Source organism: Manis javanica, chromosome 11 (genome assembly GCF_040802235.1).
Source record: "Manis javanica isolate MJ-LG chromosome 11, MJ_LKY, whole genome shotgun sequence".
In the NCBI taxonomy this organism is placed as follows: Eukaryota; Metazoa; Chordata; class Mammalia; order Pholidota; family Manidae; genus Manis; species Manis javanica.
The window spans coordinates 40,189,171-40,210,230 of NC_133166.1; the positions used below are offsets into that span (position 1 = coordinate 40,189,171).

At 33.8% G+C, this 21,060-nt stretch overlaps 1 protein-coding gene across 3 annotated transcripts in view; it reads left to right on the forward strand.

Moving 5' to 3' along the window:
- Positions 1–21,060, forward strand: part of PRMT3 (protein arginine methyltransferase 3) — a 149,842-nt gene that overhangs the window by 46,606 nt on the left and 82,176 nt on the right. The window lies entirely within an intron of this gene.

A 21,060-nucleotide genomic window follows, 5' to 3' on the forward strand; every position in this document is an offset into this window, starting at 1 on the left:
AATTAATGTGAAGTGGTTCTACTTAAGAATATCCGTGGACAGATACTTGATTCACAAGCCTTTCTTATGTTATATTATCTCTAATAGATTCTTGAAATAGGTAAAATTTTAGATGGTAGGACTCTGAAGTCATTATTTAGGTGAAATGGAAATTTTAGGGCAGGAGTAAGGTACATTGAAATGTTGATCTGTTCTCATGAATGGCTTTTTTTTATTTGCTCTTGGTAAATTACTTATTTTGAGTAAATTCAGTAGTGGTGATGCATTGATATGATCCACTCCATTTTCACTTTCTTCCATTTCTCTTCTTAATGCTAGAATATTTATTTGGGGATACCCAATTTAAAGTAATTTAAAGTTGAAAATGAGGCTAACTGACCTTTACAGGAATTCAGTCTTCAGCCTTACTTTTAGTTAATTTGTGCTTCTAGCCAATAAAATAAGTGCTCTGTAAATGGAATCATACAGTATGTGACCTTTTGGGATTGACTCTTTTCACTTAGCTATTCCCTAGAGATTCATCCAAATTATTGCACGTATCAATAGTCTAGTCCTTATTTCTGAGTAGTATTCCATTGTATGGATGCACCCCAGTGGTTTAACCACTTAACTTTTGAAAGATATCTAGTTTGGGGCTATTTCAAGTAAAGCTGTATAAACATTTGTGCATAGGTTTTTATATAAACGTAAGTTTTCATTTCTCTCAGATAAATGCCCAAGAGCTAGTTATATGGTAGTTGCATGTTTAGTTCTGTAATAAACTACCAAACAATTTCCCAGAGGGGCTGTACCATTTTATATTCTTACAAGCAATGTATGAGCAGTAAAAAGATGAGTAACAATGTCCATCTACATTCTTGCCAACATCTGATATTGTCACTCATTTTTATTTAAGCTATTCTGATAGGTGTGTAATGATAGCTCGTGGTTTCAATTTGCCTTTTCCCTAATGGCTAATGATGTTAAAAACCTTTTTATATGCTTATTTGCCATCTGTATCTCCTCTTCAGTGAAATGTCTGTTTGTAGCCTTTGTTCATTTTCTAATCGGATTGTTTTTATTTTTACTGTTGAGTTTGATGGTTCTTTTTTAGTAGGCCTTTATCAGATATGTGGTTTGCAAATATTTTCCCCTGCTTTATAGTAATTCCTCACCAGAACTTACCAAAGGTAAAAGGCAGTTTATCAATTTTTATTTTTATGGATCATGTTTTTGGTATCAAGTTTACAGTCTGTAATGTATAGGTTCACCTTTCCTACACCATTTTTCTCTTGCCATTCTTTGAAGAAACTGGGTGATGTATTCTGTAGAATTTTCCACATTCTGGATTTTGATGATTGCATCCTTATTGTGTCATTTAACATGTTTTTCTATCCTTTGTATTTCTTGTAAACTGGAAGTATGAGGTTCAGAAATTGAGGCTTAACAAATTCAAGTTGATTTTTTCTTTCCTAGAATATTTCATGGGGAGTAGTAGTGGTTAGCTGCTATTGTATTGAATTAAGAGACTCTTGATGACTGCTTGTCTCTTTCTATTATGTTAAGATTGATTAGTGGCTTTTGGAGTTGTCAGCCTAATTAATCAGTTCATTATAAAGTTACCTAATGGTTTTAGAAGCCATTGAAAATTATTTCTTAGATTCGTTATTTCATTAGAAGTTGCAAAATTGTGGTATTTTCATTGTACCATTTGTTCTCTATGCATTAGCTAAAATTATTCCATAAGTACTTTACTTGATCAAATGTTTGGCTATAAATTCCAGCTTATGTAGAGAATACTGAATAAATGCTCAGTATTTTCTGTTTATTTGCCATTTTCAAAATAATGAATTGTCATTGGATTGTCATTGCTTGTATGTTTTTCATAATGGACAGATACAGCTTTTTTTTTAAATATTAAAGAGTAATTTGCACTGGTATTTCCAATTTAAGATTATGGAATTTTTACTTAAAGTCTTTAATTTTATACTTGTATCACTTTTCTCCCTGTGCAGAAAATCTTGGTTCCTAAGATAATGCTTTTTGTTTGTTCTGTCATGTAATAATACCTATAATAATTTCACAAATTTTATATGAACTTTGCTATAACAATAAGTCTTCTCAATGCAATTTAGGATTTCTTTGTATTTCCTTTTTCCTACAGTATTCCTTCTGAGAAATGTACAGTCTAAAAACTGTGTTTTAAAGTCACTTGAAACAATTATTTTCTCTGTTTATATAGCCAACTTGACATACAGTCAGATTTAATTATTTCCTTTTTCTTTAATTTGAGGGGTTTACTTTTTCCTTTGTTTTTGTTTAACTTTATGGTTTAATTGTGAAAAAAGTTATGTAACTCCATTTCTTTTGTCCCTTAGTGAAAATAATCTTTTTTAAGCTTTTGATTTATTTAATATATTTTAGATATAAAATATTTATATTTTCACCCTCCTGTTATGCAAAAGTTAATATACTGTATATATTGTGATATATATATATTTATATAATTCTCCTTAATAAAAATAGTAATACTTTAGTTGAATTTATAAAAGTAGAGTATCCAGTTAGAATTAATGATTTTTTTTTTCCAACTAGTATGAGGGATTGGGAATATTGTTTTAGAAATGCATATGCATCCTCTACTCTTATCCTTTAAAACTAATTGTGTAAATCTGGAATAAGACCCATATGTGCACTTGGAAAGGTCTTTAGATGATTCACTTTTGCGTCTCATAGACATGCTTATTGGGCAGTTTACTGCAGTTCGAAGAAAAGGGCCAAATTAACTGTCAGTCTTCTGTTGACTAAGTGAGAGTGCCATCTAGCGGGAGAAAGACTTTTAAGCTAGTAAAAGTTTATCAAACTAGAAGAGTATGCTGAGGAAATCCTTTTGTGCTATTACATTCTTCAGAAGTCTGTGACACTAGAAAGTGAGAACTCTGTGTTGTAAGATATGAGAAAAGGAAGGAAGTAGTAATGCAGGACAGTAGCAAGCACACAGTAGGTACCTAATAACTAATGGTTATCACCATTATTCTCATTCTTGCATGGAAGGTAATGATCAAGTAAAATAGTAATGAAGTAGGAAATAATGAATAAGTGAAAATGAAATATGAGAAATATTTGTGATATAAATTTGAATCTTATTGCCATTTTTAAAAATATAATAATACACAGAAGCTACAAATTTCATCTTGTCTTTAACCTACCACTTAGGATCTACCCCAAGTCCCCAACAAAATCTGTTACCAGTTTCTAGCATGTTCTTCCTGAAATACTTCAGTCACTTATAAACATGTATGTATAGTCCCACCTGTTGGCACATGTTCGTTCAACAAATTTTGTGTGGCTGCTATGTGTCTGGCACTGTTCTAAGCAGGATAAAGCAGTGAATGTAATAGATTACAAACCTCCCCCTTATATTTAATGTAGGGTAAGCATATTCTATATATTGTTCTCCACCTTGCTTTTTTCCTTCTCTTTTAAGCCTATAAATTTTTCACTGTGACTACTGTAGCTGCATTCCTCAAATGTTTTAATCAATTCAAAATACTACCCTTGAGATCGCTTCTTTGATCCATGAATTGTTTAGAAATGCGGTCTTTAACTTCTAAGTGTTGGGGTATTTTAAGATATCTGTTGATTTCTGATTTACTTTGCTTGATATCAGAGGACATACTGTGTGTGCTGTCATTCTATTAAATTTGTTCAGACTTGTTTTATGACCCAGCATATGGTGTGTCTTGTTGGATTTCTCACATTCATTTAGATGGACTGCTTTATAATTGTCAGTTGAGTCAAGTTGTTTGATAATATGATTCAAGACTTGTGAATCATTATCGTAAGTCTACTCATTTTATTAAGTACTAAAAAAAGAATAATGCAATTTATACCTAGTTCAGTTATTGTTTCTCTTTTCAGTTCTGTCAGTTTTGGGTGCAGATATTTTATGTGGTTTTTAGGTGTATGCAGATTAGGATTGCTATATGTTGTTGACAAAATTTGGCTTCTTTATCACTATGGAGTATTGGTTTTTGTTCCTGATGATATTTTGGTCCTTTTGTCTACTTTATCATTTTTCTAGTTAATTGTGTACTATTCCAGATATATTCTAAGCATTTATAAACAGATGTGTGTTCTTTTTTGCTTTTACCCAATTCTTTTTTGCTTTCACCCAGACTATAACTAGTTCTATAAATCATCCTTTTTGATTACATATTTTATTTATTTGACATACAATATTGTATTAGTTTCAGGTGTATACTGTAGTGATTCAGTACTTATATACATGATGAAATGGTCAGCCCAGTAAGTGTAGTTAACCATCTGTCACCATTCAAAGATGTTACAACATCATTGACTATGTTGCCTATGCTACACACTGTATCCCCACATCTTATTTAGAACTGGAAGATTGTACCACTTATTCCCCCTCACTTATCTTGTCTATTTCTCCATCCCCTTTCCCTTGGCCACCATTAAGTCTCAGTCTATGAGGTTTTTTTTCTGTTCTGTTTTGTTTTCTAGATTCCACATATAAGTGAAATTCTGTGATATTTGTCTTCTCTGTCTGACTTATTTCTCTTAACATGATACTGTCTAGGTCCATCCATGTTGTATCAAATGGCAAGAATACATCCCCTTGTATGGCTGACTAGTATTCCATTCTTTATCCATTCATCTATTGATGGACATTTAGGTTACTTCAATATCTTGGCTGTTACAAATAATGCTGCAGTGAACAGAGGGGTGCAGGTGTCTTTTTGAATTAGTGTTTTCATTTTCTTCTGATAAATACCTACAAGTAGAATTGCTAGATGTAAAGTAGTTCTATTTTCAGTTACTTGAGAAACCTCCATAATGTTTTCCACAGCTGCACCAATTTATATTCCCATCAACAGTGCATGAAGGTTCCATTTTCTCCACATTGTTGCCAACATTTATTTCTTTTTGATTTTAGCCATTCTGACCGGTGTGTGACATGATACCTCATTCTGGTTTTGATTTGCATTTCCCTGATGGTTAGTTATATTGAACTTCTTTTCATGTACCTTTGGCTATCTGTATGTCTTTGGAAAAATATCTCTTCAGGTCCTCTGCCCATTTTTAAATTGGATTGCTTTTTTGTTTTCTGATGTTGAGTTTTATGAGTTTTCCATATATTTTGGATGTTAACCCCTTATCAGATTTATCATTTTTTAATATCTGTTCCCATTTGGTAGATTGTGTTTTTGTTTTGTTGATGATTTCCTTAGCTGTGCAAGAGCTTTATGTTTGATGTAATCCCATTTCTTTCTTTTTTACTTTTGTTGTCCTTGCCTGAGGAGAGGGATCCAAAAAATAATCACTAAGACCAGTATCAGAGAGTTTACTGCCTATGTTTTTTTCTAGGAGTTTTATGGTTTCAGTTCTTATATTTAAGTCTTTCACTTATTTTGAGTTTATGTTTTAATATAGTATAAGAAAGTAATCCAGTTTCATTCCTTTACATGTAGTTATCCAGTTTGCCCAGCACCTTCATTAAAGAGATTATCTTTTCCCCCTTGTGTATTTTTCCCTCCATTGTTGTAGATTAGTCACCCATGTAAGTGTGGGTTTATATCTAGGCTCTCTATTCTGTTCCATTGATCTGTGTGTCTTTTTGTGCCAGTATCATACTATTTTGATTACTGTAGATTTGCAATATAGTTTGAAATCTGGGCTCATGACACCTCTAGCTTTGTTCTTCTTTCTTAAGATTGCTGTGGCTATTCAGGCCATTTGTGATTTCATACAAATCTTAGGACTATTTGTTCTACTTCTGTGAAAAATAATTTGGTAGAGATTGCATTGAATCTGTAGATTGCTTTGGGTAGTATGGATATTTTAACAATATTCATTCTTCCACTCCATGAGCATAATATATCTTTCCATTTGTGTTATTTTCAATGTCTTTCATCAATATCTTACAGTTTTCAGAATATAGGCCTTCCACCTCCTTGGTTAAATTTGTTCCCAGGTACTGTATTATGTTTGATGCTGCTTCAAATGGGATTTTCATAATTTCTCTTTCTGGTAGTTTTTCAGTAGTGTACAGAACTGCAGCAGATTTCCGTATATTGCTTTTGTATCCTGCAGCTTTACTGAATTCATTTATACTGCTCATAGTTTTTTGGCAGAATCTTTAGGGTTTTCTGTATATAGTATCAGGTCATCTGTGAATAATGACAGTTTTACTTATTCCTTTCAAATTTAGATGCTTTATTTTCTTTTTCCTGTCCAATTTCTGTGACCAGGGCTTCTAAAACTATGTCAAGTAAAAGTGGTGAGACTGGGCATCCTTATCTTTTTTTTCCTGAGGTTAGAAGGAAGAAAGCTGTCCACTGTTCGTTCACTATTGAGTATTATGTTAACTATGGGTTTTCCATATACTGCTCTGTTATGTTGACGTATGTTTTTTCTACACACACTTTGCTGAGAATTTTTAATCATGAGTGGATGTTGAATTTTGTCAGATACTTTTTGTACATCTGTTGAGATGTAAATCTGTGTGATTTTTATCCTTCATTTTGTTCATGTGCTATTATGCTGGTTGATTTGCAGATATCGAACTATGTGTGAATTCATAAATTCCACTTGTTCATGGAGTATTATCCTTTAAATGTATTGTTAAATTTGGTTTGTTAATATGTTATTGAGGATTTTTATATCTGTGTTCTTTAGGGATATTGGCCTGTAATTATCTTCTGTTGTATTGCTTTTCTTTGGTTTAAGTATCAGGATAATTCTGGCCTCTTAGAGTGAGCTTGGAAGCATTCCTTCTTCAAGTTTTTGGAATAGTTTGAGAAGGATGGGTATTAACTCTTCTTTAAATGTTTGGTAGAATTCACCTCTGAATGCCTCCAGTTCTGAAATTTTCTTTGTTGATATAAATCTTCCTGTTAGTAACTTTAACTTGTAAATTATACACAGAAATCTACATAAATTTACAGGTACAGCGTAACAGGTAGTTATATAATGATCACCAAATCAAAATAAAGAAGTCACCAAATATCTTTCCTCAGTTACAACTCCTTTTTTATCCCAGAAAGGTAATCACTCCTGACCTTTATGGTAACCACTTCCTTGCTTTTCTTTATGGTTTTGTCTCCTGTATGTGTATTCCTAAATAATGTAGTTTATAGTTCCCAGTTTATTAAGATTTATATAAATGGAATCAAAGTGTAAGTACTTTTTGGATTTAAAAAAAGCAGCTTTTTATGGAGGCTTAACAACATGCTCCTAAATAACTAATGGATCAATGACCAAATAAAAACAGAGATCAAGCACTATATAGAGGCAAATGACAACAATAACTCAACACTGCAAAATCTGTGGGATGCGGTGAAGGCCATGCCAAGAGGGAAGTATATTGCAATACATGCCTACCTCAGGAAAGAAGAACAATCCCATAAGAACAGTCTAAACTCAAAATTAATGAAACCAGAAAAAGAACAAATGAGGTCCAAAGTCAGTAGAAGGAGGGATATAATAAAGATTAGAGCAGAAATAAATAAAATTGACAAGAATGGAACAGAATCAATGAAAGCAGGAGCTGGTTCTTAGAGAAAATAAACAAAATAGATAAACCCCTAGCCAGACTTATCAAGAAAAAGGAGTCTACACACATAAACAGAATCAGAAATGAGAAAGGAAAAATCACCATGGACACCACAGAAATTCAAAGAATTATTAGAGAATACTATGAAAAAGTATATGCTAACAAACTGGATAACCTAGAAGAAATGGACAACTTTCTAGAAAAATACAACCTTCCAACACTGACCCAAAAAGAAACAGAAAATCTGAACAGACCAATTACGAGCAGCAGAATTGAATTGGTAATCAAAAAACTACCTAAGAACAAAACCTCTGGACCAGATGGTTTCACTGCCAAATTTTATCTAACATTTAGTGAAGACCTAATACCCATTCTCCTTAAGGTTTTACAAAAAGTAGAAGAGGAGGGAATACTTCCAAACTCATTTGATGAAGCCAGCACCACCCTAACACCAAAACCAGGCAAAGACCCCACAAAAAAGAAAATTACACACCAATATCCCTGATGAACATAGATGTAAAAATACTCAACAAAATATTAGCAAACTGAATTAACAATACATCAAAAAGATCATCCATCATGATCAAGTAGGATTTATTCCAGGGATGCAAGGATGGTACAATATTGAAAAATCCATCACCACCATCCACCACATTAACAAAAAGAAGGACAAAAACCACATGATCATCTCCATAGATGCTGAAAAAGCATTCGACAAAATTCATCCATTCATGATGAAAATTCTTAACAAAATGGGTATAGAGGGAAAGTACCTCAACATAATAAAGGCCATATATGACAAAGCCACAGTCAACATCATACTTAACAGCGAGAAGCTGAAAGCCTTTCCTTTAAGATCAGGAACAAGACAAGGTTGCCCACTCTCTCCACTTTTATTCAACATAGTTCTGGAGGTCTTAGCCATGGCAACCAGAGAACACAAAGAAAGAAAAGGCATCTAGATTGGCAAGGAAGAAGTTAAACTGTCCCTGTTTGCAGATGACATATTGTACATAAAAAACCCTAAAGAATCCACCCCAAAACTACTAGATCTAATATCTGAATTTAGCAAAGTTGGGGGATATAAAATTAATACACAGAAATCTGTTGCATTCCTATACACTAACACTGAAATAGCAGAGAGAGAAATCAGGAAAACAATTCCATTCACAATTGTATCAAAAAGAATAAAATACCTAGGAATAAACCTAACTAAGAAAGTGAAAGACCTAGACTCTGAAAAGTACAAGACACTCATGAGAGAAATTAAAGAAGATAGTGCTCATGGATACAAAGAATTAATATTGTCAAAATGGCCACCCTGCCTTAAGCGATCTGCAGATTCAGTGCAATCCCTATCAAAATAGCAACAGCATTCTTCAATTAACTAGAACAGGTAGTTCTAAAATTCATATGGAATCACAAAAGACCCCAAAAAGCCAAAGCAGTCCTGATAAGGAAGAATAAAATGGGGGGGGATTACACTCCCTGACTTCAAGCTCTACTACAAAGCTGTAGTAATCAAGACAATTTGGTACTGGCACAAGAACAGACCCATAGACAAATGGAACAGACTAGAGAGCCCAGATATAAACCAAACCATATATGGTCCATTAATATACAATAAAGGAGCCATAGACATACAATGGGGAAAGGACAGCCTCTTCAACAACTGCTGTGGGCAAAACTGGAAAGATACATGCAAGATAATGAAACTGGATTATTGTCTAACCTATACACAAAAGTAAACTCAAAATGGATCAAAGACCTGAATGTAAGTTATGAAACCATAAAATTCTTAGAAGACAACACAGGCAAAAATCTCCTGAATATAAGCATGAGCAACTTCTTCCTGAATGCATCTCCTCAAGTAAGGGAAACAAGTTAAAATGAACACATGAGACTATATCAAACTAAAAAGCTTCTATACTGCAAAGGACACCATCAATAGAACAAAAAGGCATCCTACTATATGGGAGAATATATTTATAAATAACATATCTGACAAGGGGTTAACATCCAAAATATATAAAGAACTCACATGCCTCAACCCAAAAAACAACCCAGTTAAAAAATGGGTAGAGTATATGAACAGACAATTCTTCAAAGAAGAAATTCAGATGGCCAACAGGCACATGAAAAGATGCTCCACATCACTAATCATCAAGGAAATGCAAGTAAAAACCACAATGAGATATCACCTCACACCAGTTAGGATGGCCAGTATCAAAAAGACTAAGAACAACAAATGCTGGCAAGGATGTGAAGAAAGGGGAACCCTCCTACACTGCTGGTGGGAATGCAAGCTAGTTCAACCATTGTGGAGAGCAATATGGAGGTTCCTCAAAAAACTCAAAATAGAAATACCATTTGACCTGGGAATTCCACTCCTAGGAATTTACTCAAACAATATAATTTCTCACATTCAAAAAGACATACACACTCCTATGTTTATTGCAGCACTATTTACAAAGCCAACATATGGAAGCAACCTAATGGTCCATCAGTGGATGAATGGATAAAGAAGGTGTGCTACATATACACAGTGGAATACTATTCAGCCATAAGAAAGAAACAAATCCTACTATTTGCGACAACATGAATGGATCTGGAGGTTATTATGCTCAGTGAAATAAGTCAGGCGGAGAAAGACAAATATGAAATGATTTCCCTTATTTGTGGAGTATAACAACGAAGCAAAACTGAAGGAACAAAACAGCAAACAGACTCCAAGAGGAGACTAGCGGTTACCAAAGGGGAGGGTTTGGGAAGGGAGAAGGGGATTGAGGGGTATTATGATTGGCACACATTGTGTGTGGGGGTATTACAGGGAAGACACTGTAGCACAGAGAAGACAAGTAGTGACTCTGTGGCATCTTACTATACTGATGGGCAGTGACTGCAATGGGGTGTGGGGGGAGACATGATAATATGGGTGAATGTGGTAACCACATTGTTTTTTCATGTAAAACCTTTATAAGAGTGTATATCAATAATACCTAATACCTTAATTTAAAAAAAGCAGACTTTACTTTCTTCACTAAGTCATGCTTGTAACATTCATCAGTATTGCTTGTAAGGACGATTTGTTCATTTTCATTTCTGTATATGCTGTTGTATGAATATACCACAGGGTATATATTCATTCTACTTTTGGTGGGCACTAGATCATATTCAGTTCTTTTACCATGACAAATAATAATGCTCTAGTATACTTGTACATGTATGCAATTACCCTTGAGTGTGCATTTCTGGGTGTATATTTAGGAATAGAATTGGTAAATCACAGGATGTGCCACTCTTCCACATTATTAGAAATACCAAACTTTTCTAAAGCTGTAAAATTTTTATCTTTATGTTCCAAGAACTTGTCCACTCTGGAGATTGTATTGCTAGTCTGCTAGTCATGCAGTAGTTTTTCATTGTGTTTGAATTACTAATGAACTTCAGCACCTGTATGTGTGACTATTGGCTGTTTGGATTTCCTGTTTTGTGAAGTTACTGTATTTAATTCTTTTGCTCATTTTTCATTTCGCTTGCCTATGTTTTTCTTAATATTTTGTGTTCTTTGTTGGGGATGGAAACACACATGTTCGTGTGTGTGTGTGTATGAGTGTGTGTGTGTGTGTGTGTGCATCAAGTATCTTTTTAAAGTCTGTGACTTTTTTTAATCCTTTCATGTGTTTTGATGATGAACAGAGGTTCTGAATTTTATTGTGCTCAAACTTCTTAGTCTTTTTCCTTATAGTAAGTACCTTCCCTCCCCCTGCACTAAGACCATGAAAACATTTTCTACAAACTTTGTACCATTTCCATGTACATATAGATCTTTAATCTATACATACAGTTGTGTGAACAAACTTTTTCATAGTTTTTCTGTGCAGCAGTTTGATAATACAAATCAGAATTTTAAATGTTCATGTCCCTTTATCTAGCAATTCTGCTTTAAGAAATTTATCTTAGCCAAATACATAAAACATTGAACGAAGATGCCTGTGTGTGTGTAGGTAGATGTTCAAGTTTTCTTACCCTTCTACAGCAAATAAGTGCACATGATACAGATGTTGTTGCTTTATATCATCAGCTGCCTTGCCTTTTGCCAAGTGAGTGTAATCTTTCTCAGTCACTGTAGAGCCATCAGTAAACTACCTTACCCTAAATAATTTTATGTTATTTAAAAATCTTGTATAACTGTTACATTTGTGATATATAAAGTGGTTTAACATTAGCACATTTTATGATGAGAGATTCGAGTGATTGAGGAATCACAGAGAAAACTGCAATTCAGGTGTTTAGTTTCTAAGACCATTATAAATATAACAGTGAAATGAATGGAGGTTATATTACATCCTGTAAAATCTTTAATTTGGTGCATTTTTAGCACAGAGCATTGTCGATTAGGAGAAAGTGCTTTTCTAGTTTTTGGTAATTTCTACAGCAGAGGTTCTCAGTGGTGGAGGTGGGGGTCCAGTTTTGCCCCCCCCAACCCTGGGGATATGTGGACAATGGGAAATGTCTGGAAGAATTTTAGGTTGTTACAATGTGGAGGGTTGGGGACAGGAGGAGAGTGCTGCTAGCCCCTAGTTGGTAGAAGCCAGAGATGCTGAACATCCAAAAAGGGACAAGACAACCTCTACAAAAAAGTAATTTCTGGCCCAGAATGTCAGTAGTGCCACGGCTGAACAACCTGCTTTAGTGTTCTCACTTCCGGCATTGATAATAACTCAATCTGTAACTGAGATCGTATTGTAAAAGCCACTCGATCTTTTCTCGGGCATTAAAGTAGGTTTTCCTTAAAAGGTGACATTATGAGAGCATATTTTGTCACATGAATGTACAACAGAAGCTTCCTTAACCAACCTGCATTTAATTCACCAAATTAACAATGTCCTACATTCTTTTTGTATAACATCTGCTAGACTTCATAGCGACCTGAACATGTAAAGCTAGTAAGCTACTTTCACTGTGCTGCTCCTGTTTAGCTCCTATCATTTGGGTTATAGTTTACCAAGAGCTTATTGTGTTTGTTTGCCTGCTTATTTATATAATACCAGTTTACAGTAACATAAACTATTGAACAAGATTATAAAAAATAAATGTTTACATCTTTATTTACATTTACTTTATTCCCTTTGAATAAAGTAGTGAGCAAAATGATTGTGAAAGACTGTAAGTGGAAAGGAGGAATTATGGAATTCCAAGATTCTCCACTTGGCAAGTGCCCTTAGATTCTTTTTATGTTTTGAAATAACCCAAACTGGAAATTATTTACAATCTATTATGAAAGTGATTTATGCAAGGAAGATGGTGAATATTTCAATCAATAGGTCCATTCCTGGAGAGTATTGGTAAGCAAATCTACATTTATTTGTTTTCTTAAAATATGTTGTTTTCAATTAACACCTGATCACTAACCCCAATCACATTGGATAAAATTCTATCTGCAGTAAATTTTACAGAATTGAGAGTAGTATTGGAAAAAAAAGACATCAAATAATTTCTTGTACTTCAGAAATATCCTAAGAATTGGGGATTAGATTTTATAGGCTTATTTTTTAGAAGTAATGTTCTATTTTTAAATAAATCCAATTACTGAGTATTTGTCCACTAGACTTTCTACAAATGAACTATTTTATTTGTAATTCATTGTCTCAATTTTTTTAGTTAATTCTGCCTATGGGTATATCAGTAATCCAGTGATTCACAATAAGAAAATTATGAAAGAGAAGCACCTTATACTGAAGGTATCACAAGTTTCTTTTATCATTAATTTGTCAATTCCAAAATATCATGAGTAGGCATTTTCAAAATAAGCTTTCCATTTCAATGTTGATATGTTAGTCCTGTATTTAATCCACCATGTTCCAGTTGTAGTACTTAATTCTTGATATGTAAAAGTAAAATTTAATTTTAAAATGTAAATGTCAATTTGGAAAGAAGAGTGCCCCATGAACATCACTGAAGAAAATATTGGGTGTAATTCTTTTCCAGATGGCACCCCCACAGGTGAGGCAGCAGCCTGTGAAATTACAGTCTGAATTACATTGCAGATGAGCAGGGCATTTGGAGCAAAGCCTTCTGATATCAGTAATAAATGACTTGGTTCAGAACCAAGGACAATTCCCAGGAAATTAAAGGCTATTCTTTCATATAAGAAACCTATAGTAAAATGAAGTTTAGCAAAGTGGAAAGTTGAGAGAAAGGACAACAATTGTTAATGATCCATATATGATTCTTTTCATTCTCTCTTTTTAACTAGACATAGTAATTTATCTCACAGAAGTCATATATTGGCTCTACATATACTCTAGTCTTTGTGTAGATTTTCCAAACTGATTGCTTTCATAGTAGATGGTGGCTGAGAATCAATTGCCAACTAAGCTGTTGCTCTGAAATATTGGAAATCATATACATATTGTAAATTATAACCTTGTTTAATATGTTCTATGGGAAATTTTTCATTTTAGAACACTTGAATCCTTAATTACAGTGTAGTATAATACAAATACTAAATCTTATTTTCAATCAGATTAATCAATTTAAGAAGCAACATAGAATAGTAATTCACAATTTGACCTCTAGTTACAGACCAGGGTTCAAATTCTGACTCATTCAACTGTTTCTTTGACTATGAGCTATTTTTTATATCCTGTTAAGTAATTTAATATTTGCAAACCTTTATTTTCTCATCAGTTAAATGGAAATAACAGTAAAATGTGCCTTAGGGGAAAAATTAAATAAGATAATGCTTTAAAGATACTTAATACAAGGAACTTAAACAATTAACACCACTATTGTTATTTGAAAATACTCATTTTAGAAAGCAAAACAGCTTTTTAAAACAACTAATTTAAATTTCTCTAGAAAAATAGCAAAAAAGCAGATACTGTTTCATTTTAACAAATATATAATGATATGTATACACAGTATTAATAACTCTTATTCTTTTATTCATTAAAAAATTCTTAATGAATTTCTGCTACATACCTGACACATTTCTAGCCCTCAGGAATATAGTTGCAGACAATTTATGGGCAAAGTCCTTGCTCTTCTTAGAGCTTACATTTTAGTAAGGAGATAAAATAAATGCAAAAATAATATTTTAATTCATAAGTGCTGTGGTAAAATACAAAACAGGATAAAGAATGGTGCTTGGTGGAGGGAAATGATGATACTTTATGTAGGGACTAAAGGAAAATCCTTTTTGAGGAAGTATTGGTTGAGCAGGTAATCTGATACTAAGTGAAATGAACAATAAAATTGTCAGGTCTTCACTGAGTCTTAAATAATGTAGCATATTTAGGAGATAGACTAAATATGAAGAAGTGTGTAATCTAGTTTTGAAGGAACGCTTTTCTTTCGATTTGCTGGTTCAGTTATTCTTCAGCTTAAAGTTTACAAAGTACTGTAACAGAATAGAAGCCTAATCATATACTTAACGCAAATTGTACCTTGCTACTGAGATGAAAAAGATGATCAGAAAAAGATATAGAGTATTGCTTTTAATTATATATGAAGGAAGAGAGAAAAAGATTATCAAAAATGGGAAAACACAAAAGAAGAAAGACATGCTTTAGCCTCTGCTTCTATCCATTTTAGCCCAATTCTGCCTTATGGGGACTTTTCTCAAATTAAAAAATCACATGATAAGGTTTCTCATTGATTTTATGTGTTAACTCTGTGCCAGAAACTGTGCTAACAACAAAATGTATCAACAAAAGCATTTAATCATTTGCTTTCAGAAAATCCGTGACCTAGTAATTAATGACGACTGTCTTTAAAAAATAAATGGGAAGCACAGACATGGCTGAAATTTCTGGAAGAGTATTTTTGCTGCTAGGGATGGTTATCTTCTTTCAATTGTTTGTTTGCACTCTGTTTACCTGTTGAATTTATCAGTGGGAATTGAATCTTAAGGCCAGTGTTTTGTAAGGGAAGCTAAAAATTGTCCAGTATTTATCTAGCTATAGGACTTAAATAAAATAAGCCCCTTAACCTCTCTAGTTCTTCTTTCCCTAATGTGAAGATTAGATTGTTTAAATAATTAGAATCCTAGAGACTGTTTCTAGTGATATCTGATCAAAATTCTAATTAGTGAAAGTAATTATTATGGGGTATGTTGAAAAATGTTTATTGGGTTTATTATGCAAATACTGAAGTTCAAAGTATTAAGTAAAATTGATTTTTTTGGACCCAGGGGGGAAAAAAAATCACTGTATTATCCCTTGAGAATCTTAAAGTTGGAATTGGAAATAATTTAGCCAGTGTGATCAAATTATTTTGATTGGGTTTTTAAATCCTATTTCTTAATTGTAAAAAAATCTTGAGGTTTTGTATTTTTCTGAATGTATGTGCACATGCGTAGTCTTCTTGGCTAGTTTGAAAAAAGAAGTAACCCAATAAAGTGGATTCTGATAGATGGCTGAAAAAACAAACAGGAATTTCACTTCTAGCTCATGGGTTATAACACAGGCCCATTCAATAAATGTCATATGATGTGGACAGCCTTATAAGCATTTATTCTCTAATTTATTAACTTTAAATTCTCATTCATCACTACAAATATATTTTTAAGTAACTCCTAATTTTTTTTATTAAGGTATCATTGATATACACTCTTATGAAGGTTTCACATGAAAAACAATGTGGTTACCACATAACACCCTTATTATCGAGTCCCTCCCACACCCCATTGCAGTCACTGTCCATCAGTGTAGCAAGATGCCACAGAGTCACTACTTGTCTTCTCTGTGCTAGTGTCTTCCCCTTGATCCCCCCAACACTCAATCCCCTTCTCCCTCCCTCCCCACCCACCCTTCCCCTTTGGTAACAGCTAGTCCCTTCTTGGAGTCTGTGAGTCTGCTGCTATTGTGTTCCTTCAGTTTTGCTTTGTTGTTATACTCTACAAATGAGGGACATTTGGTATTTGTCTTTCTCTGCCTGACTTATTTCACTGAGCATAATACCCTCTAGCTCCATCCATGTTGTTGCAAATGGTAGGATTTATTACTTTCTTATGGGTGAATAGTATTCCATTGTGTGTATGTACCACATCTTCTTTATCCATTCATCTACTGTGGACACTTAGCTTGCTTCCATGTGTTGCTATAGTAAATAGTGCTGCAATAAACATAGGGGTACATGTGTTTTTTTGAATATGAGAAATTATATCCTTTGGGTAAATTTCTAGGAGTGGGATTCCTGGGTAAAATGGTATTTCTTCTTTTAGTTTTTTGAGGAAACTCCTATTGCTTTCCACAATGGTTGAACTAGTTTACATTCCCACCAGCAGTGTAGGACATCCAGAAGTATGTTGAATAAAGGTGGGGAGAGTGGGCATCCTTCCTTGTCTTGTTACCAATCTTAAAGGAAAAGCTTTCAGCTTCTTGGTGTTAAGTATGATGTTGACTGTGGGATTGTCATATATGGCCTTTATTATGTTGAGGTACTTGCCCTCTATACCCATTTTGTTGAGAGTTTTTATCATGAATGGATGTTGAATTTTGTCGAATGTTTTTTCTGCATCTATGGAGATGATCATGTGGTTTTTGTCCTTCTTTTTGTTAATGTGGATGGTGGTGATGGATTTTTCAATATTGTATCATCCTTGCATCCCTGGAATAAATCCTACTTGATCATGATGGATGATCTTTCTGATGTGTTTTTAAATTCAGTTTGCTTATATTTTGTTGAGTACTTTTGCATCTATGTTCATCAGGGATATTTGTCTGTAATGTTCTTTTTTGGTGAGGTCTTTGCCTGGTTTTGGTATTACAGTGATGCTGGCTTCATAGAATGAGTTTGGAAGTATTCCCTCCTCTTCTACTTTTTTTGTAAAACGTTAAAGAGAATGGGTATTAGGTCTTCACTAAATGTTTAATTGAATTCAGCAGTGAATCCATCTGGTCCAGAGGTTTTGTTCTTAGGTAGTTTTTTGATTACCAATTCAATTTTGTTGCTGGTAATTAGTCTGTTCAGATTTTCTGTTTCTTTCTGGGTCAGCCTCGGAAGGTTGTATTTTTCTAGAAAGTTGTCCATTTCTTCTAGGTTATCCAGTTTGTTAGCATATACTTTTTCATAGTATTCTCTAATAATTCTTTGTATTTCTGTGGTGCCCATAGTGATTTTTCCTTTCTATTTCTGATTCTGTTTATCTGTGTAGACTTTCTTTTATCTTGATAAGTCTGGCTAGGGATTTATCTATTTTGTTTTTTTTCTCAAAGAACCAGCTCCTGCTCTCATTGATTCTATTGTTTTATTCTTGTCAATTTTATTTATTTCTGCTCTCATCTTTATTATGTCCCTCCTTTTACTGTCTTTGGGCCTCATTTGTTCTTCCTTTTTCTAATTCCATTAATTGTGAGTTTAGACTGTTCATATTGGATTGTTCTTCTTTCCTAGGGAAGGCCTGTATTGCAGTATACTTCCCTCTTAGCACGGCCTTCGCTGTGTCCCACAGATTTTGTGGTGTTGTATTATTGTTGTCATTTGTCTCCTTTATTATTGTTGTCATTTGTCTCCATGTATTGTTTGATCTCTGTTTTTATTTGATCACTGATCCATTGATTATTTAGGAGCATGTTGTTAAGCCTGCATGTGTTAGTGGGCTTTTTCATTTTCTTTGCTTCAAATTATTTCTAGTTTCATACCTTTGTGGTCTGAGAAGCTAGTTCGTACAATTTCAATATTTTTGAATTTACTGAGGCTCTTTTTGTGGCCTAATATATGATCTGTTCTTGAAAATGTTCCATGTGCACTTGAGAAGACTACTTATCCTGCTGCTTTTGGGTAGAGTGTTCTATAGATGTCTTTTAGGTTCATCTGTTCTATTGTGTTGTTCAGTGCCTCTGTCTCCTTACTTATCTTTTGTCTGGTTGATCTGTCCTTCAGAGTGAGTGGAGTGTTGAAGTTTCCTAGAATGAATGCAGTGCATTCTATTTCCCCTTTTAATTCAGTTAGTATTCATTTCACATATGTGGGTGGTTCTGTGTTGGGAGCATAGATATTTATAGTGGTTGTATCTTCTTGTTGTATTGATGCCTTTATCATTATGTAATGTCCTTCTTTGTCTATTGTAACTTTCTTTGTGTTGAAGTCTATTTTGTCTGATACAAGTACTGCAACACCTGCTTTTTTCTCCCTATTGTTTGCATGAAATATCTTTTTCCATCCCTTCCCTTTCAGTCTGTGTGTGTTTTTGGGTTTGAAGTGAGTCTCTTGTAGGCAGCATACAGATGGGTATTGTTTTTTTATTCGTTCAGTGACTGTGTCTTTTGATTGGTGCATTCAGACCATTTACATTTAGGGTGATTATTGATAAGTATATACTTATTAACATTGCAGACTTTATATTCATAGTAACTCCTAATTTCTTTAAGCTAGTAAGATTTATGGTTTCAAATCCTTTGACATATTTAACATAGTATTATGTTAAAGAGTTTTAATGTATTTACTCTTCACTATAAACTTAAGAAGTAGAAACTTATTTTTATTGGCATTTTACAGAAGAAGGAACTGATACTCAGTGATGTTAACTTGCTCAAGGTCAGTTGGGAAAGGGGCTCTTCTTGGATTTAAACCCTAAAGTCCACCCTCTTAAACACTATACTGTTGGTATTGACCTTAGGAGCAGTTTAAAATAGTGTAATTTAATCTGTGGTGAACGGCTAATAATAACTCTATCTTAAATGCAATAAATGAGCAAGTTGCTAGATGGAGCTACTTTAACTTACTGATCGCAAAGATTTTTGTTTGATGGAGTTTGAACATGTGGCAGCAAAATTCTTAGGTTTAGCTAATTGCTTTGAAGAGTAATGCTATGAATAGTTTGACAGTAGCAAATCAATAACAAACTTTTTTGCCCTTTTTCAAAAAAGATTGGATTATAATGAATAATTTGTACCAAAATGTGAATTTATTTATTTTAATCTTGTAACATGCATAATCTTGCTAATAATGACCATTTTTCTGCAAACCTATTAGTATGTTTTACCAGCTTATCTTTTTCCCATAAAGTAAATGGCTACCTCCTGTTTTAGTAATTCCTTGATATAAATTATAATTCACCCTAGTCAGTGGATGAATGCTTATTTTTTAAACATTTGTTTGTATAGATCTGCATGAATAATGTCATATGGAGAAAGATTTCTTAGTTTAATTGTAAAAATCCTGTTCTTTGAATACATAGATGATATTAGTGGGGAACTATCTAGTAACAGTTAGACATATCACCGAAGGACTCCAACCAGAAAAACTAGTTCCATCAATGCTTAATTTTCCTAATGTAAACACATTAATGAAAGAGCTTTGTTGCTAAGTCTTTTGCAGGCAATTATTTTCTTATCAGTGAATTGGTGTGTTGGGGTAGTAGGTAAATGCCAGTGTAGAGTTGCTAGTGGCAATTTAATTAGGTTTCTTTATAAGTGACTCAAGCCTAAGAGCTTTATTTTCTATAAATTTAAATTTGCTGTTAATCTAGTGAAGATTATCCATTTCAGGTTTTCTTGTTTTAGAGATAGCTTTAAAAGTCTTTGTTTATGTGATTAAAGAATACTGTATTTATCCTGTCAGGTAGTTACTTGTCCACAGAACAAATGAGTAAATGAGAACAGCCTTGATTTAGAATGTTATCATTAGGGTAAAGCTCTCATTGATTTTCGCTGAGCAATAATAAGGTATATTATGTGCTAAGCAACTGCAATGAGCACTTGACTTTCCCTCCTACTCAGGGTGGTTGTGGGGTGGGCCCTAGAAGGAGAAAGAATGACCGAAGCTGTCACCGATCTCTCACACAGGCTTCTGTGTGACTTCTGTAATAAACTGTGTAGCATACTATGAGAATGTAGTTTGTGACACCAGTAGTGGCAAATTGTCTTTTCATTGTGCTATGTTTTTTAATTTTTTGGTAGAGGATTTATTACTGTTGAAATCTTGAGGACACCAGGGCTGTATTTCATGAACATTCAACAACACTAGTTGTGCAAGGTGTTAATAGGTGTAGCATAGAAAAAAAAAATGAAGAGGTCTATAAGTAATTCGTTGTTAAAATATATTCAGCAATCCTCTTCACCATAACCCTTCTCAGTACTACTAGAGTGCTAGTATGCATTATGAATCTCTAAGAGGAAAATAAAAGCATCTGTTGTATGTGTCAACCTTCTGATTAAAGATACCCTTCTTTTTTTTTTTTTTTTAACCAAAGAGAAAGTCACTGGGAAGGAATTGCTTTGGGAAATGGTGTTCTAGACTAGGATTTCTCAACCTCAGCCTTACTGACATTTTGGGCAAGATAGCTGTGTGTTGTGTGGGCTATCCTGTGCATTGTGGAATGTTTATCAGCTGCCCGTGGCTTTCCCTGTGAGATATCAGTAGCTTCCCCTAGCCCCAGCTGTGACAATCAAAAAACGTCTCCAGACATTACCAGATGCCCCCTAGGGTGCAAAATCTAGTTGAGAACCACTGCTGTAGATTCATATTGCAATATCCCAAGGGAATTATAGGAC